Source organism: Ambystoma mexicanum, chromosome 12 (genome assembly GCF_040938575.1).
Source record: "Ambystoma mexicanum isolate Mex_15411 chromosome 12, UKY_AmexF1_1, whole genome shotgun sequence".
NCBI classification, from domain to species: domain Eukaryota; kingdom Metazoa; phylum Chordata; class Amphibia; order Caudata; family Ambystomatidae; genus Ambystoma; species Ambystoma mexicanum.
The window spans coordinates 357166434-357193475 of record NC_090936.1 but is presented as its reverse complement, the minus strand read 5'-3'; positions in this window follow the sequence as shown (position 1 = coordinate 357193475).

Genomic DNA, 27042 nt, shown 5'->3' with positions numbered 1-27042 from the left:
TGCAAGCTGGCCTGCTTAATAGCACTTCCAAGCTGGCCTACTTAATAGCACTTTCAAGCTGGCCAGCTTCATTGCACTCCTAAGCTGGCCTGCTTCATAGCACTTCCAAGCTGCCTGCTTCATAGCACTTCCAAGCTGCCTGCTTCATAACACTTCCAAGCTGGCCTGCTTCATAGCACTTCCAAGCTGGCCTGCTTCATAGCACTTGCAAGCTGACCTACTTCATAGCATTTCCAGACTGGCCTGCTTCATAGCACTTCCAAGCTGGCCTGCTTAGTAGCATTTCCAAACTGGCCTGCTTAATAGCACTTCCAAGCTGCCTGCTTCATAGCACTTCCAAGCTGGCCTGCTTAATAGCACTTCCAAGCTGGCCTACTTAATAGCACTTTCAAGCTGGCCTGCTTCATTGCACTTCTAATCTGGCCTTCTTCATAGCACTTCCAAGATGGCCTGCAAGCTGCACTTCCAAGCTGCCTGCTTCATAGCACTTCCAAGCTGCCTGCTTCATAGCACTTCCAAGCTGGCCTGCTTCTTAGCACTTGCAAGCTGACCTGCTTCATAGCACTTCCAGACTGGCCTGCTTCATAGCACTTCCAAGCTGGCCTGCTTCATAGCACTTCCAAACTGGCCTGGTTAATAGCACTTCCAAGCTGGCCTACTTAATAGCACTTTCAAGCTGGCCTGCTTCATTGCACTTCTAAGCTTGCCTGCTTCATAGCACTTCCAAGCTGACCTGCTTCAGAGCACTTCCAGGTTGGCCTGCTTCATAGCAGTTACAATCTGGCCTGCTTCATAGCACTTCCAAGATGGTCTGCAAGCTGCACTTCCAAGCTGCCTGCTTCATAGCACTTCCAAGCTGCCTGCTTCATAGCACTTCCAAGCTGGTCTGCTTCATAGCACTTCCAAGCAGGCCTGCTTCATAACACTTCCAAGGTGCCTGCTTCATAGCGCTTCCAAGCTGGCCTGCTTCATAGCACTTCCAAGCTTCCTGCTTCATAGCACTTCCAAGCTAGCCTGATTCATAGCACTTCCAAGCTGCCTGCTTCATGGCACTTCCAAGCTAGCCTGCTTCGTAGCACTTCCATGGCTGGCCTGCTTCGTAGCACGTCCAAGATGACCTGCTTTACAGCACTTCCAAGCTGGCCTGCTTCATAGCACTTCCAGGCTGACCTACTTCATAGCACTTCCAAGCTGGCCTACCTCATAGCACTTCCAGGATGGCCTGCATCATAGCACTAGCAAGCGGCCTGCTTCATAGCACTTCCAAGCTGCCTGCTTCATAGCACTTCCAAGCTGGGTGCTTCCTAGCACTTCCAAGCTGGCCTGCTTCATAGTTCTTCCAAGCTTCCTGCTTCATTGCACTTCCAAGCTGGCCTGCTTCATAGCACTTCCAAGCTTCCTGCTTCATAGCACTTCCAAGCTTCCTGCTTCATGGCACTTCCAAGCTGGCCTGATTCATAGCACTTCCAGGATGGCTGCTTCATAGCACGTCCAAGTTGATCTGCTTCATAGCACTTCCAAGCTGGGTGCTTCCTAGCACTTCCAAGCTGGCCTGCTTCATAGTTCTTCCAAGCTTCCTGCTTCATTGCACTTCCAAGCTGGCCTGCTTCATAGGACTTCCAAGCTTCCTGCTTCATAGCACTTCCAAGCTTCCCTGCTTCATAGCACTTCCAAGCTGGGTGCTTCCTAGCATTTCCAAGCTGGCCTGCTTCATAGTTCTTCCAAGCTTCCTGCTTCATAGCACGCCCAAGATGACCTGCTTCATAGCACTTCCAAGCTGGCCTGCTTCATAGCACTTCCAGGCTGACCTTTTTCATAGCACTTCCAAGCTGGACTGCTTCATAGCACTTCCAGGCTGGCCTGCTTCATAGCATTTCCAAGCTGCCTCCTTCATAGCACTTCAAAACTGCCTCCGTCATAGCACTTCCAGCCCAGCCTGCTTCATAGCACTCCCAAGCTGGCCTGCTTAATAGCACTTCCAAGCTGGCCTGCTTCATAGCAGTTCCAAGCTGACCTGCTTAATAGCATGTCCAAGCTGCCCTGCTTCATAGCACTTCCAAATTGGCCTGCTTAATAGCACTTCCAAGCTGCCTGCTTCATAGCACTTCAAAGCTGGCCTGCTTAATAGCACTTTCAAGCTGGCCTGCTTAATAGCACTTCCAAGCTGACTTGCTTCATAGCGCTTCCAGGTTGGCCTGCTTCATAGCACTTCCAAGCTGGCCTGCTTCATAGCACTTCCAAGCTGGCCTGCAAACTGCACTTCCAAGCTGCCTGCTTCATAGAACTTCCAAGCTGCCTGCTTCATAGCACTCCCAAGATGCCTACTTCATAGCGCTTCCAAGCTGGCCTGCTTCATAGCACTTGTAAGCTGACCTGCTTCATAGCACTTCCAGACTGCCTGCTTCGTAGCACTTCCAAGCTGGCCTGCTTCATAGCACTTCCAAACTGGCCTGCTTAATAGCCCTTCCAAGCTGCCTGCTTCATAGCACTTCCAAGCTGGACTGCTACATTGCACTTCCAAGCTTCCTGCGTCATAGCACTTCCAAGCTAGCCTGCTTCATAGCACTTCCAAGCTGCCTGCTTCATGGCACTTCCAAGCTGGCCTGCTTCGTAGCACTTCCAGGCTGGCCTGCTTCGTAGCACATCCAAGATGACCTGCTTCATAGCACTTCCAAGCTGGCCTGCTTCATAGCACTTCCAGGCTGGCCTGCTTCATAGCACTTCCAAGCTGCCTCCTTCATAGCAATTCCAAACTGCCTCCTTCATAGCACTTCCAAGCTGCCTGCTTCATAGGACTCCCAAGCCGGTCTGCTTAATAGCACTAGCAAGCGGCCTGCTTCATAGCACTTCCAAGCAGTCTGCTTCATAGCACTTCCAAGCGGGCCTGCTTCATAGCACTTCCAAGTTGGCTGGTTTCATAGCACTTCCAAGCTGCCTGCTTCATAGCACTTCCAAGCTGGCCTGCTTCATAGCGCTTCCAAGCTGGCCTGCTTCATAGTTCTTCCAAGCTTCCTGCTTCATAGCCCTTCCAAGCTGGCCTGCTTCATAGCACTTCCAAGCTTCCTGCTTCATAGCACTTCCAAGCTTCCTGCTTCGTAGCACGTCCAAGATGACCTGCTTCGTAGCACTTCCAAGCGGGCCTGCTTCATAGCACTTCCATGCTGACCTGTTTCATAGCACTTCCAAGCTGGCCTGCTTCATAGCACTTCCGGGCTGGCCTGCTTCATTGCACTTCCAAGCTACCTCCTTCATAGCACTTCCAAACGACCTCCTTCATAGCACTTCCAGCCCGGCATGACTCATAGCACTCCCAAGCTGGCCTGCTTAATAGCACTAGCAAGCTTCCAGCTTCATAGCACTTCCAAGCTTCCAGCTTCATAGCACTTCCAAGCTACCTCCTTCATAGCGCTTGCAAACGGGCCTGCTTCATAGCGCTTCCAAGCTACCTACTTCATAGCACTTCCACGCTTCCTGCTTCATAGCACTTCCAAGCTACCTGCTTCATAGCGCTTGCAAGCGAGCCTGCTTCATAGCGCTTCCATGCTACCTGGTTCATAGCACTTCCAAGCTGGCCTGCTTCATAGCACTTCCAAGCGGCCTGCTTCATAGAACTTCCAAGCTGGCCTGCTTCAAAACATGTCCAAGCTGAGCTGCTTCATAGCACATCCAAGCTGGCCTGCTTCATAGTACTTCCAAGCTGGCCTGCTAAATAGCACTACCAAGCTGCCTGCTTCATAGCATGTCCAAGCTGGTCTGCTTCATAGCACTTCCAAGCTGGCCTGCTTCACAGCACTTAAAGGCTGGCCTGCTTCATAGCACTTCCAAGCTGGCCTGATTCATAGCACTTCCAGGATGGCTGCTTCATAGCACGTCCAAGCTGACCTGCTTCATAGCACGTCCAAGCTGACCTGCTTCATAGCACTTCCAAGCTGGCCTGCTTCATAGCACTTCAAAGCTGGCCTGCTTCATAGCACTTCCAAGCTTCCTGCTTCATAGCACTTCCAAGCTACCCTGATTCATAGCACTTCCAAGCTGCCTGCTTCATGGCACTTCCAAGCTAGCGTGCTTCAAAGCACTTCCAGGCTGGCCTGCTTCGTAGCACGTCCAAGATGACCTGCTTCATAGCACTTCCGAGCTGGCCTGCTTCATAGCACTTCCAGGCTGACCTGCTTCATAGCACTTCCAAGCTGGCCTGCCTCATGGCACTTCCAAGCAGTCTGCTTCATAGCACTTCCCTTCCGGCCTGTTTCATAGCACTCCCAAGCCGGTCTGCTTCATAGCACTAGCAAGCGGCCTGCTTCATAGCACTTCCAAGCGGTCTGCTTCATAGCACTTCCAGGTTTGCCTGCTTCATAGCACTTCCAAGCTGCCTCCTTCATATCACTTCCAAACTGCCTCCTTCATAGCACTTCCAGCCCGGCCTGCTTCATAGCAATCCCAAGATGGCCTGCTTAATAGCACTAGCAAGCGGCCTGCTTCATAGCACTTCCAAGCGCTCTGCTTCATAGCACTTCCAAGCCGGCCTGCTTCATAGCGCTTCCAAGCTGGTCTGCTTCATAGCACTTCCAAGCAGGCCTGCTTCATAGCACTTCCAAGATGCCTGCTTCATAGCGCTTCCAAGCTGGCCTGCTTGATAGCACTTCCAAAGTAGCCTGATTCATAGCACTTCCAAGCTGCCTGCTTCATGGCACTTCCAAGCTAGCCTGCTTCGTAGCACTTGCAAGCTGGCCTACTTAATAGCACTTTCAAGCTGGCCTGCTTCATTGCACTCCTAAGCTGGCCTGCTTCATAGCATTTCTAAGATGCCTGCTTCATAGCACTTCCAAGCTGCCTGCTTCATAACACTTCCAAGCTGGCCTGCTTCATAGCACTTCCAAGCTGGCCTGCTTCATAGCACTTGCAAGCTGACCTGCTTCATAGCATTTCCAGACTGGCCTGCTTCATAGCACTTCCAAGCTGGCCTGCTTAGTAGCATTTCCAAACTGGCCTGCTTAATAGCACTTCCAAGCTGCCTGCTTCATAGCACTTCCAAGCTGGCCTGCTTAATAGCACTTCCAAGCTGGCCTACTTAATAGCACTTTCAAGCTGGCCTACTTCATTGCACTTCTAATCTGGCCTGCTTCATAGCACTTCCAAGATGGCCTGCAAGCTGCACTTCCAAGCTGCCTGCTTCATAGCACTTCCAAGCTGCCTGCTTCATAGCATTTCCAAACTGGCCTGCTTAATAGCACTTCCAAGCTGCCTGCTTCATAGCACTTCCAAGCTGACCTGCTTAATAGCACTTCCAAGCTGGCCTACTTAATAGCACTTTCAAGATGGCCTGCTTCATTGCACTTCTAATCTGGCCTGCTTCATAGCACTTCCAAGATGGCCTGGAAGCTGCGCTTCCAAGCTGCCTGCTTCATAGCACTTCCAAGCTGCCTGCTTCATAGCACTTCCAAGCTGGCCTGCTTCTTAGCACTTGCAAGCTGACCTGCTTCATAGCACTTCCAGACTGGCCTGCTTCATAGCACTTCCAAGCTGGCCTGCTTCATAGCACTTCCAAACTGGCCTGGTTAATAGCACTTCCAAGATGGCCTACTTAATAGCACTTTCAAGTTGGCCTGCTTCATTGCACTTCTAAGCTTGCCTGCTTCATAGCACTTCCAAGCTGACCTGCTTCAGAGCGCTTCCAGGTTGGCCTGCTTCATAGCAGTTACAATCTGGCCTGCTTCATAGCACTTCCAAGATGGTCTGCAAGCTGCACTTCCAAGCTGCCTGCTTCATAGCACTTCCAAGCTGCCTGCTTCATAGCACTTCCAAGCTGGTCTGCTTCATTGCACTTCCAAGCAGGCCTGCTTCATAACACTTCCAAAGTGCCTGCTTCATAGCGCTTCTAAGCTGGCCTGCTTCATAGCACTTCCAAGCTTCCTGCTTCATAGCACTTCCAAGCTAGCCTGATTCATAGCACTTCCAAGCTGCCTGCTTCATGGCACTTCCAAGCTAGCCTGCTTCGTAGCACTTCCATGGCTGGCCTGCTTCGTAGCACGTCCAAGATGACCTGCTTTACAGCACTTCCAAGCTGGCCTGCTTCATAGCACTTCCAGGCTGACCTACTTCATAGCACTTCCAAGCTGGCCTACCTCATAGCACTTCCAGGCTGGCCTGCATCATAGCACTAGCAAGCAGCCTGCTTCATAGCACTTCCAAGCTGCCTGCTTCATAGCACTTCCAAGCTGGGTGCTTCCTAGCACTTCCAAGCTGGCCTGCTTCATAGTTCTTCCAAGCTTCCTGCTTCATTGCACTTCCAAGCTGGCCTGCTTCATAGCACTTCCAAGCTTCCTGCTTCATAGCACTTCCAAGCTTCCTGCTTCATGGCACTTCCAAGCTGGCCTGATTCATAGCACTTCCAGGATGGCTGCTTCATAGCACGTCCAAGCTGACCTGCTTCATAGCACTTCCAAGCTGGGTGCTTCCTAGCACTTCCAAGCTGGCCTGCTTCATAGTTCTTCCAAGCTTCCTGCTTCATTGCACTTCCAAGCTGGCCTGCTTCATAGCACTTCCAAGCTTCCTGCTTCATAGCACTTCCAAGCTTCCCTGCTTCATAGCACTTCCAAGCTGGGTGCTTCCTAGCACTTCCAAGCTGGCCTGCTTCATAGTTCTTCCAAGCTTCCTGCTTCATAGCACACCCAAGATAACCTGCTTCATAGCACTTCCAAGCTGGCCTGCTTCATAGCACTTCCAGGCTGACCTTTTTCATTGCACTTCCAAGCTGGACTGCTTCATAGCACTTCCAGGCTGGCCTGCTTCATAGCATTTCCAAGCAGCCTCCTTCATAGCACTTCCAAACTGCCTCCTTCATAGCACTTCCAGCCCAGCCTGCTTCATAGCACTCCCAAGCTGGCTTGCTTAATAGCACTTCCAAGCTGGCCTGCTTCATAGCAGTTCCAAGCTGACCTGCTTAATAGCATGTCCAAGCTGCCCTGCTTCATAGCACTTCCAAATTGGCCTGCTTAATAGCACTTCCAAGCTGCCTGCTTCATAGCACTTCAAAGCTGGCCTGCTTAATAGCACTTCCAAGCTGGCCTGCTTAATAGCATTTCCAAGCTGACTTGCTTCATAGCGCTTCCAGGTTGGCCTGCTTCATAGCACTTCCAAGCTGGCCTGCTTCATAGCACTTCCAAGCTGGCCTGCAAACTGCACTTCCAAGCTGCCTGATTCATAGAACTTCCAAGCTGCCTGCTTCATAGCACTCCCAAGATGCCTACTTCATAGCGCTTCCAAGCTGGCCTGCTTCATAGCACTTGTAAGCTGACCTGCTTCATAGCACTTCCAGACTGCCTGCTTCGTAGCACTTCCAAGCTGGCCTGCTTCATAGCACTTCCAAACTGGCCTGCTTAATAGCCCTTCCAAGCTGCCTGCTTCATAGCACTTCCAAGCTGGACTGCTACATTGCACTTCCAAGCTTCCTGCGTCATAGCACTTCCAAGCTAGCCTGCTTCATAGCACTTCCAAGCTGCCTGCTTCATGGCACTTCCAAGCTGGCCTGCTTCGTAGCACTTCCAGGCTGGCCTGCTTCGTAGCACATCCAAGATGACCTGCTTCATAGCACTTCCAAGCTGGCCTGCTTCATAGCACTTCCAGGCTGGCCTGCTTCATAGCACTTCCAAGCTGCCTCCTTCATAGCAATTCCAAACTGCCTCCTTCATAGCACTTCCAAGCTGCCTGCTTCATAGCACTCCCAAGCCGGTCTGCTTAATAGCACTAGCAAGCGGCCTGCTTCATAGCACTTCCAAGCAGTCTGCTTCATAGCACTTCCAAGTGGGCCTGCTTCATAGCACTTCCAAGTTGGCTGGTTTCATAGCACTTCCAAGCTGCCTGCTTCATAGCACTTCCAAGCTGGCCTGCTTCATAGCGCTTCCAAGCTGGCCTGCTTCATAGTTCTTCCAAGCTTCCTGCTTCATAGCCCTTCCAAGCTGACCTGCTTCATAGCACTTCCAAGCTTCCTGCTTCATAGCACTTCCAAGCTTCCTAGCACGTCCAAGATGACCTGCTTCGTAGCACTTCCAAGCGGGCCTGCTTCATAGCACTTCCATGCTGACCTGTTTCATAGCACTTCCAAGCTGGCCTGCTTCATAGCACTTCCGGGCTGGCCTGCTTCATTGCACTTCCAAGCTACCTCCTTCATAGCACTTCCAAACGACCTCCTTCATAGCACTTCCAGCCCGGCATGACTCATAGCACTCCCAAGCTGGCCTGCTTAATAGCACTAGCAAGCTTCCAGCTTCATAGCACTTCCAAGCTTCCAGCTTCATAGCACTTCCAAGCTACCTCCTTCATAGCGCTTGCAAACGGGCCTGCTTCATAGCGCTTCCAAGCTACCTACTTCATAGCACTTCCACGCTTCCTGCTTCATAGCACTTCCAAGCTACCTGCTTCATAGCGCTTGCAAGCGAGCCTGCTTCATAGCGCTTCCATGCTACCTGGTTCATAGCACTTCCAAGCTGGCCTGCTTCATAGCACTTCCAAGCGGCCTGCTTCATAGAACTTCCAAGCTGGCCTGCTTCAAAACATGTCCAAGCTGAGCTGCTTCATAGCACATCCAAGCTGGCCTGCTTCATAGTACTTCCAAGCTGGCCTGCTAAATAGCACTACCAAGCTGCCTGCTTCATAGCATGTCCAAGCTGGTCTGCTTCATAGCACTTCCAAGCTGGCCTGCTTCACAGCACTTAAAGGCTGGCCTGCTTCATAGAACTTCCAAGCTGGCCTGATTCATAGCACTTCCAGGATGGCTGCTTCATAGCACGTCCAAGCTGACCTGCTTCATAGCACTTCCAAGCTGACCTGCTTCATAGCACTTCCAAGCTGGCCTGCTTCATAGCACTTCAAAGCTGGCCTGCTTCATAGCACTTCCAAGCTTCCTGCTTCATAGCACTTCCAAGCTACCCTGATTCATAGCACTTCCAAGCTGCCTGCTTCATGGCACTTCCAAGCTAGCGTGCTTCAAAGCACTTCCATGCTGGCCTGCTTCGTAGCACGTCCAAGATGACCTGCTTCATAGCACTTCCGAGCTGGCCTGCTTCATAGCACTTCCAGGCTGACCTGCTTCATAGCACTTCCAAGCTGGCCTGCCTCATGGCACTTCCAAGCAGTCTGCTTCATAGCACTTCCATTCCGGCCTGCTTCATAGCACTCCCAAGCCGGTCTGCTTCATAGCACTAGCAAGCGGCCTGCTTCATAGCACTTCCAAGCGGTCTGCTTCATAGCACTTCCAGGTTTGCCTGCTTCATAGCACTTCCAAGCTGCCTCCTTCATAGCACTTCCAAACTGCCTCCTTCATAGCACTTCCAGCCCGGCCTGCTTCATAGCAATCCCAAGATGGCCTGCTTAATAGCACTAGCAAGCGGCCTGCTTCATAGCACTTCCAAGCGCTCTGCTTCATAGCACTTCCAAGCCGGCCTGCTTCATAGCGCTTCCAAGCTGGTCTGCTTCATAGCACTTCCAAGCAGGCCTGCTTCATAGCACTTCCAAGATGCCTGCTTCATAGCGCTTCCAAGCTGGCCTGCTTCATAGCACTTCCAAAGTAGCCTGATTCATAGCACTTCCAAGCTGCCTGCTTCATGGCACTTCCAAGCTAGCCTGCTTCGTAGCACTTGCAAGCTGGCCTACTTAATAGCACTTTCAAGCTGGCCTGCTTCATTGCACTCCTAAGCTGGCCTGCTTCATAGCACTTCCAAGCTGCCTGCTTCATAGCACTTCCAAGCTGCCTGCTTCATAACACTTCCAAGCTGGCCTGCTTCATAGCACTTCCAAGCTGGCCTGCTTCATAGCACTTGCAAGCTGACCTGCTTCATAGCATTTCCAGACTGGCCTGCTTCATAGCACTTCCAAGCTGGCCTGCTTAGTAGCATTTCCAAACTGGCCTGCTTAATAGCACTTCCAAGCTGCCTGCTTCATAGCACTTCCAAGCTGGCCTGCTTAATAGCACTTCCAAGCTGGCCTACTTAATAGCACTTTCAAGCTGGCCTACTTCATTGCACTTCTAATCTGGCCTGCTTCATAGCACTTCCAAGATGGCCTGCAAGCTGCACTTCCAAGCTGCCTGCTTCATAGCACTTCCAAGCTGCCTGCTTCATAGCATTTCCAAACTGGCCTGCTTAATAGCACTTCCAAGCTGCCTGCTTCATAGCACTTCCAAGCTGACCTGCTTAATAGCACTTCCAAGCTGGCCTACTTAATAGCACTTTCAAGCTGGCCTGCTTCATTGCACTTCTAATCTGGCCTGCTTCATAGCACTTCCAAGATGGCCTGCAAGCTGCACTTCCAAGCTGCCTGCTTCATAGCACTTCCAAGCTGCCTGCTTCATAGCACTTCCAAGCTGGTCTGCTTCTTAGCACTTGCAAGCTGACCTGCTTCATAGCACTTCCAGACTGGCCTGCTTCATAGCACTTCCAAGCTGGCCTGCTTCATAGCACTTCCAAACTGGCCTGGTTAATAGCACTTCCAAGCTGGCCTACTTAATAGCACTTTCAAGCTGGCCTGCTTCATTGCACTTCTAAGCTTGCCTGCTTCATAGCACTTCCAAGATGACCTGCTTCAGAGCGCTTCCAGGTTGGCCTGCTTCATAGCAGTTACAATCTGGCCTGCTTCATAGCGCTTCCAAGATGGTCTGCAAGCTGCACTTCCAAGCTGCCTGCTTCATAGCACTTCCAAGCTGCCTGCTTCATAGCACTTCCAAGCAGGCCTGCTTCATTACACTTCCAAGGTGCCTGCTTCATAGCGCTTCTAAGCTGGCCTGCTTCATAGCACTTCCAAGCTTCCTGCTTCATAGCACTTCCAAGCTAGCCTGATTCATAGCACTTCCAAGCTGCCTGCTTCATGGCACTTCCAAGCTAGCCTGCTTCATAGCACTTCCATGGCTGGCCTGCTTCGTAGCACGTCCAAGATGACCTGCTTTACAGCACTTCCAAGCTGGCCTACTTAATAGCACTTTCAAGCTGGCCTGCTTCATTGCACTTCTAAGCTTGCCTGCTTCATAGCACTTCCAAGATGACCTGCTTCAGAGCGCTTCCAGGTTGGCCTGCTTCATAGCAGTTACAATCTGGCCTGCTTCATAGCGCTTCCAAGATGGTCTGCAAGCTGCACTTCCAAGCTGCCTGCTTCATAGCACTTCCAAGCTGCCTGCTTCATAGCACTTCCAAGCAGGCCTGCTTCATTACACTTCCAAGGTGCCTGCTTCATAGCGCTTCTAAGCTGGCCTGCTTCATAGCACTTCCAAGCTTCCTGCTTCATAGCACTTCCAAGCTAGCCTGATTCATAGCACTTCCAAGCTGCCTGCTTCATGGCACTTCCAAGCTAGCCTGCTTCATAGCACTTCCATGGCTGGCCTGCTTCGTAGCACGTCCAAGATGACCTGCTTTACAGCACTTCCAAGCTGGCCTGCTTCATAGCACTTCCAGGCTGACCTGCTTCATAGCACTTCCAAGCTGGCCTACCTCATAGCACTTCCAGGCTGGCCTGCATCATAGCACTAGCAAGCAGCCTGCTTCATAGCACTTCCAAGCTGCCTGCTTCATAGCACTTCCAAGCTGGGTGCTTCCTAGCACTTCCAAGCTGGCCTGCTTCATAGTTCTTCCAAGCTTCCTGCTTCATTGCACTTCCAAGCTGGCCTGCTTCATAGCACTTCCAAGCTTCCTGCTTCATAGCACTTCCAAGCTTCCTGCTTCATGGCACTTCCAAGCTGGCCTGATTCATAGCACTTCCAGGATGGCTGCTTCATAGCACGTCCAAGCTGACCTGCTTCATAGCACTTCCAAGCTGGGTGCTTCCTAGCACTTCCAAGCTGGCCTGCTTCATAGTTCTTCCAAGCTTCCTGCTTCATTGCACTTCCAAGCTGGCCTGCTTCATAGCACTTCCAAGCTTCCTGCTTCATAGCACTTCCAAGCTTCCCTGCTTCATAGCACTTCCAAGCTGGGTGCTTCCTAGCACTTTCAAGCTGGCCTGCTTCATAGTTCTTCCAAGCTTCCTGCTTCATAGCACACCCAAGATGACCTGCTTCATAGCACTTCCAAGCTGGCCTGCTTCATAGCACTTCCAGGCTGACCTTTTTCATTGCACTTCCAAGCTGGACTGCTTCATAGCACTTCCAGGCTGGCCTGCTTCATAGCATTTCCAAGCTGCCTCCTTCATAGCACTTCCAAACTGCCTCCTTCATAGCACTTCCAGCCCAGCCTGCTTCATAGCACTCCCAAGCTGGCCTGCTTAATAGCACTTCCAAGCTGGCCTGCTTCATAGCAGTTCCAAGCTGACCTGCTTAATAGCATGTCCAAGCTGCCCTGCTTCATAGCACTTCCAAATTGGCCTGCTTAATAGCACTTCCAAGCTGCCTGCTTCAGAGCACTTCAAAGCTGGCCTGCTTAATAGCACTTCCAAGCTGGCCTGCTTAATAGCATTTCCAAGCTGACTTGCTTCATAGCGCTTCCAGGTTGGCCTGCTTCATAGCACTTCCAAGCTGGCCTGCTTCATAGCACTTCCAAGCTGGCCTGCAAACTGCACTTCCAAGCTGCCTGCTTCATAGAACTTCCAAGCTGCCTGCTTCATAGCACTCCCAGGATGCCTACTTCATAGCGCTTCCAAGCTGGCCTGCTTCATAGCACTTGTAAGCTGACCTGCTTCATAGCACTTCCAGACTGCCTGCTTTGTAGCACTTCCAAGCTGGCCTGCTTCATAGCACTTCCAAACTGGCCTGCTTAATAGCCCTTCCAAGCTGCCTGCTTCATAGCACTTCCAAGCTGGACTGCTACATTGCACTTCCAAGCTTCCTGCGTCATAGCACTTCCAAGCTAGCCTGCTTCATAGCACTTCCAAGCTGCCTGCTTCATGGCACTTCCAAGCTGGCCTGCTTCGTAGCACTTCCAGGCTGGCCTGCTTCGTAGCACATCCAAGATGACCTGCTTCATAGCACTTCCAAGCTGGCCTGCTTCATAGCACTTCCAGGCTGGCCTGCTTCATAGCACTTCCAAGCTGCCTCCTTCATAGCAATTCCAAACTGCCTCCTTCATAGCACTTCCAAGCTGCCTGCTTCATAGCACTCCCAAGCCGGTCTGCTTAATAGCACTAGCAAGCGGCCTGCTTCATAGCACTTCCAAGCAGTCTGCTTCATAGCACTTCCAAGCGGGCCTGCTTCATAGCACTTCCAAGTTGGCTGGTTTCATAGCAATTCCAAGCTGCCTGCTTCATAGCACTTCCAAGCTGGCCTGCTTCATAGCGCTTCCAAGCTGGCCTGCTTCATAGTTCTTCCAAGCTTCCTGCTTCATAGCCCTTCCAAGCTGGCCTGCTTCATAGCACTTCCAAGCTTCCTGCTTCATAGCACTTCCAAGCTTCCTGCTTCGTAGCACGTCCAAGATGACCTGCTTCGTAGCACTTCCAAACTGCCTCCTTCATAGCACTTCCAGCCCAGCCTGCTTCATAGCACTCCCAAGCTGGCCTGCTTAATAGCACTTCCAAGCTGGCCTGCTTCATAGCAGTTCCAAGCTGACCTGCTTAATAGCATGTCCAAGCTGCCCTGCTTCATAGCACTTCCAAATTGGCCTGCTTAATAGCACTTCCAAGCTGCCTGCTTCATAGCACTTCAAAGCTGACCTGCTTAATAGCACTTCCAAGCTGGCCTGCTTAATAGCACTTCCAAGCTGACTTGCTTCATAGCGCTTCCAGGTTGGCCTGCTTCATAGCACTTCCAAGCTGGCCTGCTTCATAGCACTTCCAAGCTGGCCTGCAAACTGCACTTCCAAGCTGCCTGCTTCATAGAACTTCCAAGCTGCCTGCTTCATAGCACTCCCAAGATGCCTACTTCATAGCGCTTCCAAGCTGGCCTGCTTCATAGCACTTGTAAGCTGACCTGCTTCATAGCACTTCCAGACTGCCTGCTTCGTAGCACTTCCAAGCTGGCCTGCTTCATAGCACTTCCAAACTGGCCTGCTTAATAGCCCTTCCAAGCTGCCTGCTTCATAGCACTTCCAAGCTGGACTGCTACATTGCACTTCCAAGCTTCCTGCGTCATAGCTCTTCCAAGCTAGCCTGCTTCATAGCACTTCCAAGCTGCCTGCTTCATGGCACTTCCAAGCTGGCCTGCTTCATAGCACTTCCAGGCTGGCCTGCTTCTTAGCACATCCAAGATAACCTGCTTCATAGCACTTCCAAGCTGGCCTGCTTCATAGCACTTCCAAGCTGCCTCCTTCATAGCAATTCCAAACTGCCTCCTTCATAGCACTTCCAAGCTGCCTGCTTCATAGCACTCCCAAGCTGGTCTGCTTAATAGCACTAGCAAGCGGCCTGCTTCATAGCACTTCCAAGCAGTCTGCTTCATAGCACTTCCAAGCGGGCCTGCTTCATAGCACTTCCAAGTTGGCTGGTTTCATAGCACTTCCAAGCTGCCTGCTTCATAGCACTTCCAAGCTGGCCTGCTTCATAGCGCTTCCAAGCTGGCCTGCTTCATAGTTCTTCCAAGCTTCCTGCTTCATAGCCCTTCCAAGCTGGCCTGCTTCATAGCACTTCCAAGCTTCCTGCTTCATAGCACTTCCAAGCTTCCTGCTTCGTAGCACGTCCAAGATGACCTGCTTCGTAGCACTTCCAAGCTGGCCTGCTTCATAGCACTTCCATGCTGACCTGTTTCATAGCACTTCCAAGCTGGCCTGCTTCATAGCACTTCCAGGCTGGCCTGCTTCATTGCACTTCCAAGCTACCTCCTTCATAGCACTTCCAAACGACCTCCTTCATAGCACTTCCAGCCCGGCATGCCTCATAGCACTCCCAAGCTGGCCTGCTTAATAGCACTAGCAAGCTTCCAGCTTCATAGCACTTCCAAGCTACCTCCTTCATAGCGCTTGCAAACGGGCCTGCTTCATAGCGCTTCCAAGCTACCTACTTCATAGCACTTCCACGCTTCCTGCTTCATAGCACTTCCAAGCTACCTGCTTCATAGCGCTTGCAAGCGAGCCTGCTTCATAGCGCTTCCATGCTACCTGGTTCATAGCACTTCCAAGCTGCCCTGCTTTATAGCACTTCCAAGCGGCCTGCATCATAGAACTTCCAAGCTGGCCTGCTTCAAAACATGTCCAAGCTGAGCTGCTTCATAGCACATCCAAGCTGGCCTGCTTCATAGCACTTCCAAGCTGGCCTGCTAAATAGCACTACCAAGCTGCCTGCTTCATAGCATGTCCAAGCTGGTCTGCTTCATAGCACTTCCAAGCTGGCCTGCTTCACAGCACTTAACGGCTGGCCTGCTTCATAGCACTTCCAAGCTGGCCTGATTCATAGCACTTCCAGGATGGCTGCTTCATAGCACGTCCAAGCTGACCTGCTTCATAGCACTTCCAAGCTGGTCTGCTTCATAGCACTTCCAAGCTGGCCTGCTTCATAGCACTTCAAAGCTGGCCTGCTTCATAGCACTTCCAAGCTTCCTGCTTCATAGCACTTCCAAGCTACCCTGATTCATAGCACTTCCAAGCTGCCTGCTTCATGGCACTTCCAAGCTAGCGTGCTTCAAAGCACTTCCAGGCTGGCCTGCTTCGTAGCACGTCCAAGATGACCTGCTTCATAGCACTTCCAAGCTGGCCTGCTTCATAGCACTTCCAGGCTGACCTGCTTCATAGCACTTCCAAGCTGGCCTGCCTCATAGCACTTCCAAGCAGTCTGCTTCATAGCACTTCCATTCCGGCCTGCTTCATAGCACTCCCAAGCCGGTCTGCTTCATAGCACTAGCAAGCGGCCTGCTTCATAGCATTTCCAAGCGGTCTGCTTCATAGCACTTCCAGGCTGGCCTGCTTCATAGCACTTCCAAGCTGCCTCCTTCATAGCATTTCCAAACTGCCTCCTTCATAGCACTTCCAGCCCGGCCTGCTTCATAGCACTCCCAAGATGGCCTGCTTAATAGCACTAGCAAGCGGCCTGCTTCATAGCACTTCCAAGCGCTCTGCTTCATAGCACTTCCAAGCCGGCCTGCTTCATAGCGCTTCCAAGCTGGCCTGCTTCATAGTTCTTCCACGCTTCCTGCTTCATAGCACTTCTAAGCTGGCCTGCTTCATAGCACTTCCAAGCTGGCCTGCTTCATAGCAATTCAAAGCTTCCTGCTTCATAGCACTATCAAGCTTCCTGCTTCATAGCACTTCTAAGCTACCTCCTTCATAGCACTTCCAAGTTTCCTGCTTCATAGCACTTCCAAGCTGGCCTGCTTAATAGCACTACCAATCTGCCTGCTTCATAGCATGTCCAAGCTGGTCTGCTTCATAGCACTTCCAAGCTGGCCTGCTTCAGAGCACTTCCAGGCTGGCCTGCTTCATAGCACTTCCAAGCTGGCCTGCTTCATAGCACTTCCAGGCTGGCTGCTTCATAGCACATCCAAGCTGACCTGCTTCATAGCACTTCCAAGCGGCCTGCTTCATAGCACTTCCAAGCACTTCCAAACTAGCCTGCTTCGTAGCACTTCCAAGCACTTCCAAACTGGCCTGCTCCATAGCACATCCAAGCTGGCCTGCTTAATAGCACTTCCAAGCTGCCTGCTTCATAGCACTTCCAAGCTGGCCTGCTTCATAGCACTTCAAAGCTAGCCTACTTCATAGCACTTCCAAGCTAAACTGCTTCAGAGCGCTTCCAGGTTGGCCTGCTTCATAGCACTTCCAAGCTGGCCTGCTCCATAGCACTTCCAAGCTGGCCTGCAAGCTGCACTTCCAAGCTGCCTGCTTCATAGCACTTCCAAGCTGGTCTGCTTCAAAGCACTTCCAAGCAGGCCTGCTTCATAGCACTTCCAAGATGCCTGCTTCATAGCGCTTCCAAGCTGGCCTGCTTCATAGCACTTCCAAAGTAGCCTGTTTGATAGCACTTCCAAGCTAGCCTGCTTCGTAGCACTTCCAGGCTGGCCTGCTTCGTAGCACGTCCAAGATGACCTGCTTCATAGCACTTCCAAGCTGGCCAACTTCATAGCACTTCCAGGCTGACCTGCTTCATAGCACTTCCAAGCTGGCCTCCCTCATTGCACTTCCAGGCTGGCCTGCTTCATAGCACTAGCAAGCGGCCTGCTTCATAGCACTTCCAAGCAGTCTGCTTCATAGCACTTCCTGCCCGGCCTGCTTCATAGCACTCCCAAGCCGGTCTGCTTAATTGCACTAGCAAGCGGCCTGCTTCATAGCACTTCCAAGCGGTCTGCTTCATAGCACTTCCAAGCTGGCCTGCTTAATAGCACTACCAAGCTGCCTGCTTCATAGCATGTCCAAGCTGGTCTGCTTCATAGCACTTCCAAGCTGGCCTGCTTCACAGCACTTCCAGTCTGGCCTGCTTCATAGCACTTCCAAGCTGGACTGCTTCAATGCACTTCCAGGCTGGCTGCTTCATAGCACGTCCAAGCTGACCTGTTTCATAGCACTTCCAAGCTGCCTGGTCCATGGCACTTCCAAGCACTTCCAAACTGGCCTGCTCCATAGCACTTCCAAGCACTTCCAAACTGGCCTGCTCCATAGCAAATCCAATCTGGCCTGCTTAATAGCACTTTCAAGCTGCCTGCTTCAAAGCACTTCCAAGCTGCCTGCTTCATAAAACTTCCAAGCTGGCCTGCTTCATAGCACTTCCAAGCTGGCCTGCTTCATAGCACTTGCAAGCTGACCTGCTTCATAGCACTTCCAGACTGGCCTGCTTCATAGCACTTCCAAGCTGGCCTGCTTCATAGCACTTCCAAACTGGCCTGATTAATAGCACTTCCAAGCTTCCTGCTTAATAGCACTTCCAAGCTGGCTTACTTAATAGCACTTTCAAGCTGGCCTGCTTCATTGCACTTCTAAGCTGGCCTGCTTCATAGCACTTCCAAGCTGACCTGCTTCAGAGCGCTTCCAGGTTGGCCTGTTTCATAGCAGTTCCAATCTGGCCTGCTTCATAGCACTTCCAAGAAGGTCTGCAAGCTGCACTTCCAAGCTGCCTGCTTCATAGCACTTCCAAGCTGCATGCTTCATAAGTGCCTGCTACATAGCACTTCCAAGCTGCCTGCTTCATAGCACTTCCAAGCTGGTCTGCTTCATAGCACTTCCAAGCAGGCCTGCTTCATAGCACTTCCAAGGTGCCTGCTTCATAGCGCTTCCAAGATGGCCTGCTTCATAGCACTTCCAAGCTTCCTGCTTCATAGCACTTCCAAGCTAGCCTGATTCATAGCACTTCCAAGCTGTCTGCTTCATGGCACTTCCAAGCTAGCCTGCTTCGTAGCACTTCCAGTCTGGCCTGCTTCGTAGCACGTCCAAGATGACCTGCTTCATAGCACTTCCAAGCTGGCCTGCTTCATATCACTTCCAGGCTGACCTGCTTCATAGCACTTCCAAGCTGGCCTGCCTCATAGCACTTCCAGGCTGGCCTGCATCATAGCACTAGCAAGCGGCCTGCTTCATAGCACTTCCAAGCTGCCTGCTTCATAGCACTTCCAAGCTGGGTGCTTCCTAGCACTTCCAAGCTGGCCTGCTTAATAGTTCTTCCAAGCTTCCTGCTTCATGGCACTTCCAAGCTGACCTGCTTCGTAGCACTTCCAGGCTGGCCTGCTTCATAGCACGTCCAAGATGACCTGCTTCGTAGCACTTCCAAGCTGGCCTGCTTCATAGCACTTCCAGGCTGACCTTTTTCATAGCACTTCCAAGCTGGACTGCTTCATAGCACTTCCAGGCTGGCCTGCTTCATAGCATTTCCAAGCTGCCTCCTTCATAGCACTTCCAAACTGCCTCCTTCATAGCACTTCCAGCCAAGCCTGCTTCATAGCACTCCCAAGCTGGCCTGCTTAATAGCACTTCCAAGCTGGCCGGCTTCATAGCAGTTCCAAGCTGACCTGCTTAATAGCATGTCCAAGCTGCCCTGCTTCATAGCACTTCCAAACTGGCCTGCTTAATAGCACTTCCAAGCTGCCTGCTTCATAGCACTTCAAAGCTGGCCTGCTTAATAGCACCTCCAAGCTGGCCTGCTTCATTGCACTTCCAAGCTGACTTGCTTCATAGCGCTTCCAGGATGGCCTTCTTCATAGCACTTCCAAGCTGGCCTGCTTCATAGCACTTCCAAGCTGGCCTGCAAACTGCACTTCCAAGCTGTGTGCTTCATAGCACTTCCAAGCTGCCTGCTTCATAGCACTCCCAAGATTCCTACTTCATAGCTCTTCCAAGCTGGCCTGCTTCATAGCACTTGTAAGCTGACCTGCTTCATAGCACTTCCAGACTGGCCTGCTTCGTAGCACTTCCAAGCTGGCCTGCTTCATAGCACTTCCAAACTGGCCTGCTTAATAGCCCTTCCAAGCTGCCTGCTTCATAGCACTTCCAAGCTGGACTGCTACATTGCACTTCCAAGCTTCCTGCGTCATAGCACTTCCAAGCTAGCCTGCTTCATAGCACTTCCAAGCTGCCTGCTTCATGGCACTTCCAAGCTGGCCTGCTTCGTAGCACTTCCAGGCTGGCCTGCTTCGTAGCACTTCCAAGCTGCCTGCTTCATAGCACTTCCAAGCTGCCTGCTTCATAGCACTCACAAGATGCCTGCTTCATAGCGCTTCCAAGCTGGCCTGCTTCATAGCACTTCCAAGCTGGCCTGATTCATAGCACTTGCAAGCTGACCTGCTTCATAGCACTTCCAAACTGGCCTGCTTCGTAGCACTTCCAAGTTGCCTGCTTCATAGCACTTCCAACCTGGACTGCTTCAGTGCACTTTCAAGCTTCCTGCGTCATAGCACTTCCAAGCTAGCCTGCTTCATAGCACATCCAAGATGACCTGCTTCATAGCCCTTCCAAGCTGGCCTGCTTCATAGCACTTCCAGGTTGGCCTGCTTCATAGCACGTCCAGGCTGGCCTGCTTCATAGCACTTCCAAGCTACCTCCTTCATAGCACTTCCAAACTGCCTCCTTCATAGCACTTCCAGCCCGGCCTGCTTCATAGCACTCCCAAGCCGGTCTGCTAATAGCTCTAGCAAGCGGCCTGCTTCATAGCACTTCCAAGCGGTCTGCCTCATAGCACTTCCAAGCCGGCCTGCTTCATAGCACTTCCAAGTTGGCCGGTTTCATAGCACTTCCAAGCTGCCTGCTTCATAGCACTTCCAAGCTGGCCTGCTTCATAGCGCTTCCAAGCTGGCCTGCTTCAAAGTTCTTCCAAGCTTCCTGCTTCATAGCACTTCTAAGCTGGCCTGCTTCATAGCACTTCCAAGCTTCCTGCTTCATAGCACTTCCAAGCTTCCTGCTTCATGGCACTTCCAAGCTGGCCTGCTTTGTAGCACTTCCAGGCTGGCCTGCTTCGTAGCACGTCCAAGATGACCTGCTTCGTAGCACTTCCAAGCTGGCCTGCTTCATAGCACTTCCAGGCTGACCTTTTTCATAGCACTTCCAAGCTGGCCTGCTTCATAGCACTTCCAGGTTGGCCTGCTTCATAGCACGTCCAAGCTGCCTCCTTCATAGCACTTCAAAGCTGGCCTGCTTAATAGCACTTCCAAGCTTGCTTGCTTCATATCGCTTCCAGGTTGGCCTGCTTCATAGCACTTCCAAGCTGGCCTGCTTCATAGCACTTCCAAGCTGGCCTGCAAGCTGCACTTCCAAGCTGCCTGCTTCATAGGACTTCCAAGCTGCCTGCTTCATAGCACTCCCAAGATGCCTGCTTCATAGCTCTTCCAAGCTGGCCTGCTTCATAGCACCTCCAAGCTGGCCTGCTTCATAGCACTTGCAAGCTGACCTGCTTCATAGCACTTCCAGACTGGCCTGCTTCGTAGTACTTCCAAGCTGGCCTGCTTCATAGCACTTCCAAACAGGCCTGCTTAATAGCCCTTCTAAGCTGCCTGCTTCATAGCACTTCCAAAGTAGCCTGATTCATAGCACTTCCAAGCTGCCTGCTTCATGGCACTTCCAAGCTAGCCTGCTTCGTAGCACTTGCAAGCTGGCCTACTTAATAGCACTTTCAAGCTGGCCTGCTTCATTGCACTCCTAAGCTGGCCTGCTTCATAGCACTTCCAAGCTGCCTGCTTCATAGCACTTCCAAGCTGCCTGCTTCATAACACTTCCAAGCTGGCCTGCTTCATAGCACTTCCAAGCTGGCCTGCTTCATAGCACTTGCAAGCTGACCTGCTTCATAGCATTTCCAGACTGGCCTGCTTCATAGCACTTCCAAGCTGGCCTGCTTAGTAGCATTTCCAAACTGGCCTGCTTAATAGCACTTCCAAGCTGCCTGCTTCATAGCACTTCCAAGCTGGCCTGCTTAATAGCACTTCCAAGCTGGCCTACTTAATAGCACTTTCAAGCTGGCCTACTTCATTGCACTTCTAATCTGGCCTGCTTCATAGCACTTCCAAGATGGCCTGCAAGCTGCACTTCCAAGCTGCCTGCTTCATAGCACTTCCAAGCTGCCTGCTTCATAGCATTTCCAAACTGGCCTGCTTAATAGCACTTCCAAGCTGCCTGCTTCATAGCACTTCCAAGCTGACCTGCTTAATAGCACTTCCAAGCTGGCCTACTTAATAGCACTTTCAAGCTGGCCTGCTTCATTGCACTTCTAATCTGGCCTGCTTCATAGCACTTCCAAGATGGCCTGCAAGCTGCACTTCCAAGCTGCCTGCTTCATAGCACTTCCAAGCTGCCTGCTTCATAACACTTCCAAGCTGGCCTGCTTCTTAGCACTTGCAAGCTGACCTGCTTCATAGCACTTCCAGACTGGCCTGCTTCATAGCACTTCCAAGCTGGCCTGCTTCATAGCACTTCCAAACTGGCCTGGTTAATAGCACTTCCAAGCTGGCCTACTTAATAGCACTTTCAAGCTGGCCTGCTTCATTGCACTTCTAAGCTTGCCTGCTTCATAGCACTTCCAAGATGACCTGCTTCAGAGCGCTTCCAGGTTGGCCTGCTTCATAGCAGTTACAATCTGGCCTGCTTCATAGCACTTCCAAGATGGTCTGCAAGCTGCACTTCCAAGCTGCCTGCTTCATAGCACTTCCAAGCTGCCTGCTTCATAGCACTTCCAAGCAGGCCTGCTTCATTACACTTCCAAGGTGCCTGCTTCATAGCGCTTCTAAGCTGGCCTGCTTCATAGCACTTCCAAGCTTCCTGCTTCATAGCACTTCCAAGCTAGCCTGATTCATAACACTTCCAAGCTGCCTGCTTCATGGCACTTCCAAGCTAGCCTGCTTCATAGCACTTCCATGGCTTGCCTGCTTCGTAGCACGTCCAAGATGACCTGCTTTACAGCACTTCCAAGCTGGCCTGCTTCATAGCACTTCCAGGCTGACCTGCTTCATAGCACTTCCAAGCTGGCCTACCTCATAGCACTTCCAGGCTGGCCTGCATCATAGCACTAGCAAGCAGCCTGCTTCATAGCACTTCCAAGCTGCCTGCTTCATAGCACTTCCAAGCTGGGTGCTTCCTAGCACTTCCAAGCTGGCCTGCTTCATAGTTCTTCCAAGCTTCCTGCTTCATTGCACTTCCAAGCTGGCCTGCTTCATAGCACTTCCAAGCTTCCTGCTTCATAGCACTTCCAAGCTTCCTGCTTCATGGCACTTCCAAGCTGGCCTGATTCATAGCACTTCCAGGATGGCTGCTTCATAGCACGTCCAAGCTGACCTGCTTCATAGCACTTCCAAGCTGGGTGCTTCCTAGCAATTCCAAGCTGGCCTGCTTCATAGTTCTTCCAAGCTTCCTGCTTCATTGCACTTCCAAGCTGGCCTGCTTCATAGCACTTCCAAGCTTCCTGCTTCATAGCACTTCCAAGCTTCCCTGCTTCATAGCACTTCCAAGCTGGGTGCTTCCTAGCACTTCCAAGCTGGCCTGCTTCATAGTTCTTCCAAGCTTCCTGCTTCATAGCACACCCAAGATGACCTGCTTCATAGCACTTCCAAGCTGGCCTGCTTCATAGCACTTCCAGGCTGACCTTTTTCATTGCACTTCCAAGCTGGACTGCTTCATAGCACTTCCAGGCTGGCCTGCTTCATAGCATTTCCAAGCTGCCTCCTTCATAGCACTTCCAAACTGCCTCCTTCATAGCACTTCCAGCCCAGCCTGCTTCATAGCACTCCCAAGCTGGCCTGCTTAAAAGCACTTCCAAGCTGGCCTGCTTCATAGCAGTTCCAAGCTGACCTGCTTAATAGCATGTCCAAGCTGCCCTGCTTCATAGCACTTCCAAATTGGCCTGCTTAATAGCACTTCCAAGCTGCCTGCTTCAGAGCACTTCAAAGCTGGCCTGCTTAATAGCACTTCCAAGCTGGCCTGCTTAATAGCATTTCCAAGCTGACTTGCTTCATAGCGCTTCCAGGTTGGCCTGCTTCATAGCACTTCCAAGCTGGCCTGCTTCATAGCACTTCCAAGCTGGCCTGCAAACTGCACTTCCAAGCTGCCTGCTTCATAGAACTTCCAAGCTGCCTGCTTCATAGCACTCCCAAGATGCCTACTTCATAGCGCTTCCAAGCTGGCCTGCTTCATAGCACTTGTAAGCTGACCTGCTTCATAGCACTTCCAGACTGCCTGCTTTGTAGCACTTCCAAGCTGGCCTGCTTCATAGCACTTCCAAACTGGCCTGCTTAATAGCCCTTCCAAGCTACCTGCTTCATAGCACTTCCAAGCTGGACTGCTACATTGCACTTCCAAGCTTCCTGCGTCATAGCACTTCCAAGCTAGCCTGCTTCATAGCACTTCCAAGCTAGCCTGATTCATAACACTTCCAAGCTGCCTGCTTCATGGCACTTCCAAGCTAGCCTGCTTCATAGCACTTCCATGGCTGGCCTGCTTCGTAGCACGTCCAAGATGACCTGCTTTACAGCACTTCCAAGCTGGCCTGCTTCATAGCACTTCCAGGCTGACCTGCTTCATAGCACTTCCAAGCTGGCCTACCTCATAGCACTTCCAGGCTGGCCTGCATCATAGCACTAGCAAGCAGCCTGCTTCATAGCACTTCCAAGCTGCCTGCTTCATAGCACTTCCAAGCTGGGTGCTTCCTAGCACTTCCAAGCTGGCCTGCTTCATAGTTCTTCCAAGCTTCCTGCTTCATTGCACTTCCAAGCTGGCCTGCTTCATAGCACTTCCAAGCTTCCTGCTTCATAGCACTTCCAAGCTTCCTGCTTCATGGCACTTCCAAGCTGGCCTGATTCATAGCACTTCCAGGATGGCTGCTTCATAGCACGTCCAAGCTGACCTGCTTCATAGCACTTCCAAGCTGGGTGCTTCCTAGCACTTCCAAGCTGGCCTGCTTCATAGTTCTTCCAAGCTTCCTGCTTCATTGCACTTCCAAGCTGGCCTGCTTCATAGCACTTCCAAGCTTCCTGCTTCATAGCACTTCCAAGCTTCCCTGCTTCATAGCACTTCCAAGCTGGGTGCTTCCTAGCACTTCCAAGCTGGCCTGCTTCATAGTTCTTCCAAGCTTCCTGCTTCATAGCACACCCAAGATGACCTGCTTCATAGCACTTCCAAGCTGGCCTGCTTCATAGCACTTCCAGGCTGACCTTTTTCATTGCACTTCCAAGCTGGACTGCTTCATAGCACTTCCAGGCTGGCCTGCTTCATAGCATTTCCAAGCTGCCTCCTTCATAGCACTTCCAAACTGCCTCCTTCATAGCACTTCCAGCCCAGCCTGCTTCATAGCACTCCCAAGCTGGCCTGCTTAATAGCACTTCCAAGCTGGCCTGCTTCATAGCAGTTCCAAGCTGACCTGCTTAATAGCATGTCCAAGCTGCCCTGCTTCATAGCACTTCCAAATTGGCCTGCTTAATAGCACTTCCAAGCTGCCTGCTTCAGAGCACTTCAAAGCTGGCCTGCTTAATAGCACTTCCAAGCTGGCCTGCTTAATAGCATTTCCAAGCTGACTTGCTTCATAGCGCTTCCAGGTTGGCCTGCTTCATAGCACTTCCAAGCTGGCCTGCTTCATAGCACTTCCAAGCTGGCCTGCAAACTGCACTTCCAAGCTGCCTGCTTCATAGAACTTCCAAGCTGCCTGCTTCATAGCACTCCCAAGATGCCTACTTCATAGCGCTTCCAAGCTGGCCTGCTTCATAGCACTTGTAAGCTGACCTGCTTCATAGCACTTCCAGACTGCCTGCTTTGTAGCACTTCCAAGCTGGCCTGCTTCATAGCACTTCCAAACTGGCCTGCTTAATAGCCCTTCCAAGCTACCTGCTTCATAGCACTTCCAAGCTGGACTGCTACATTGCACTTCCAAGCTTCCTGCGTCATAGCACTTCCAAGCTAGCCTGCTTCATAGCACTTCCAAGCTGCCTGCTTCATGGCACTTCCAAGCTGGCCTGCTTCGTAGCACTTCCAGGCTGGCCTGCTTCGTAGCACATCCAAGATGACCTGCTTCATAGCACTTCCAAGCTGGCCTGCTTCATAGCACTTCCAGGCTGGCCTGCTTCATAGCACTTCCAAGCTGCCTCCTTCATAGCAATTCCAAACTGCCTCCTTCATAGCACTTCCAAGCTGCCTGCTTCATAGCACTCCCAAGCCGGTCTGCTTAATAGCACTAGCAAGCGGCCTGCTTCATAGCACTTCCAAGCAGTCTGCTTCATAGCACTTCCAAGCGGGCCTGCTTCATAGCACTTCCAAGTTGGCTGGTTTCATAGCAATTCCAGGCTGCCTGCTTCATAGCACTTCCAAGCTGGCCTGCTTCATAGCGCTTCCAAGCTGGCCTGCTTCATAGTTCTTCCAAGCTTCCTGCTTCATAGCCCTTCCAAGCTGGCCTGCTTCATAGCACTTCCAAGCTTCCTGCTTCATAGCACTTCCAAGCTTCCTGCTTCGTAGCACGTCCAAGATGACCTGCTTCGTAGCACTTCCAAACTGCCTCCTTCATAGCACTTCCAGCCCAGCCTGCTTCATAGCACTCCCAAGCTGGCCTGCTTAATAGCACTTCCAAGCTGGCCTGCTTCATAGCAGTTCCAAGCTGACCTGCTTAATAGCATGTCCAAGCTGCCCTGCTTCATAGCACTTCCAAATTGGCCTGCTTAATAGCACTTCCAAGCTGCCTGCTTCATAGCACTTCAAAGCTGACCTGCTTAATAGCACTTCCAAGCTGGCCTGCTTAATAGCACTTCCAAGCTGACTTGCTTCATAGCGCTTCCAGGTTGGCCTGCTTCATAGCACTTCCAAGCTGGCCTGCTTCATAGCACTTCCAAGCTGGCCTGCAAACTGCACTTCCAAGCTGCCTGCTTCATAGAACTTCCAAGCTGCCTGCTTCATAGCACTCCCAAGATGCCTACTTCATAGCGCTTCCAAGCTGGCCTGCTTCATAGCACTTGTAAGCTGACCTGCTTCATAGCACTTCCAGACTGCCTGCTTCGTAGCACTTCCAAGCTGGCCTGCTTCATAGCACTTCCAAACTGGCCTGCTTAATAGCCCTTCCAAGCTGCCTGCTTCATAGCACTTCCAAGCTGGACTGCTACATTGCACTTCCAAGCTTCCTGCGTCATAGCTCTTCCAAGCTAGCCTGCTTCATAGCACTTCCAAGCTGCCTGCTTCATGGCACTTCCAAGCTGGCCTGCTTCATAGCACTTCCAGGCTGGCCTGCTTCTTAGCACATCCAAGATAACCTGCTTCATAGCACTTCCAAACTGGCCTGCTTCATAGCACTTCCAAGCTGCCTCCTTCATAGCAATTCCAAACTGCCTCCTTCATAGCACTTCCAAGCTGCCTGCTTCATAGCACTCCCAAGCTGGTCTGCTTAATAGCACTAGCAAGCGGCCTGCTTCATAGCACTTCCAAGCAGTCTGCTTCATAGCACTTCCAAGAGGGCCTGCTTCATAGCACTTCCAAGTTGGCTGGTTTCATAGCACTTCCAAGCTGCCTGCTTCATAGCACTTCCAAGCTGGCCTGCTTCATAGCGCTTCCAAGCTGGCCTGCTTCATAGTTCTTCCAAGCTTCCTGCTTCATAGCCCTTCCAAGCTGGCCTGCTTCATAGCACTTCCAAGCTTCCTGCTTCATAGCACTTCCAAGCTTCCTGCTTCGTAGCACGTCCAAGATGACCTGCTTCGTAGCACTTCCAAGCTGGCCTGCTTCATAGCACTTCCATGCTGACCTGTTTCATAGCACTTCAAAGCTGGCCTGCTTCATA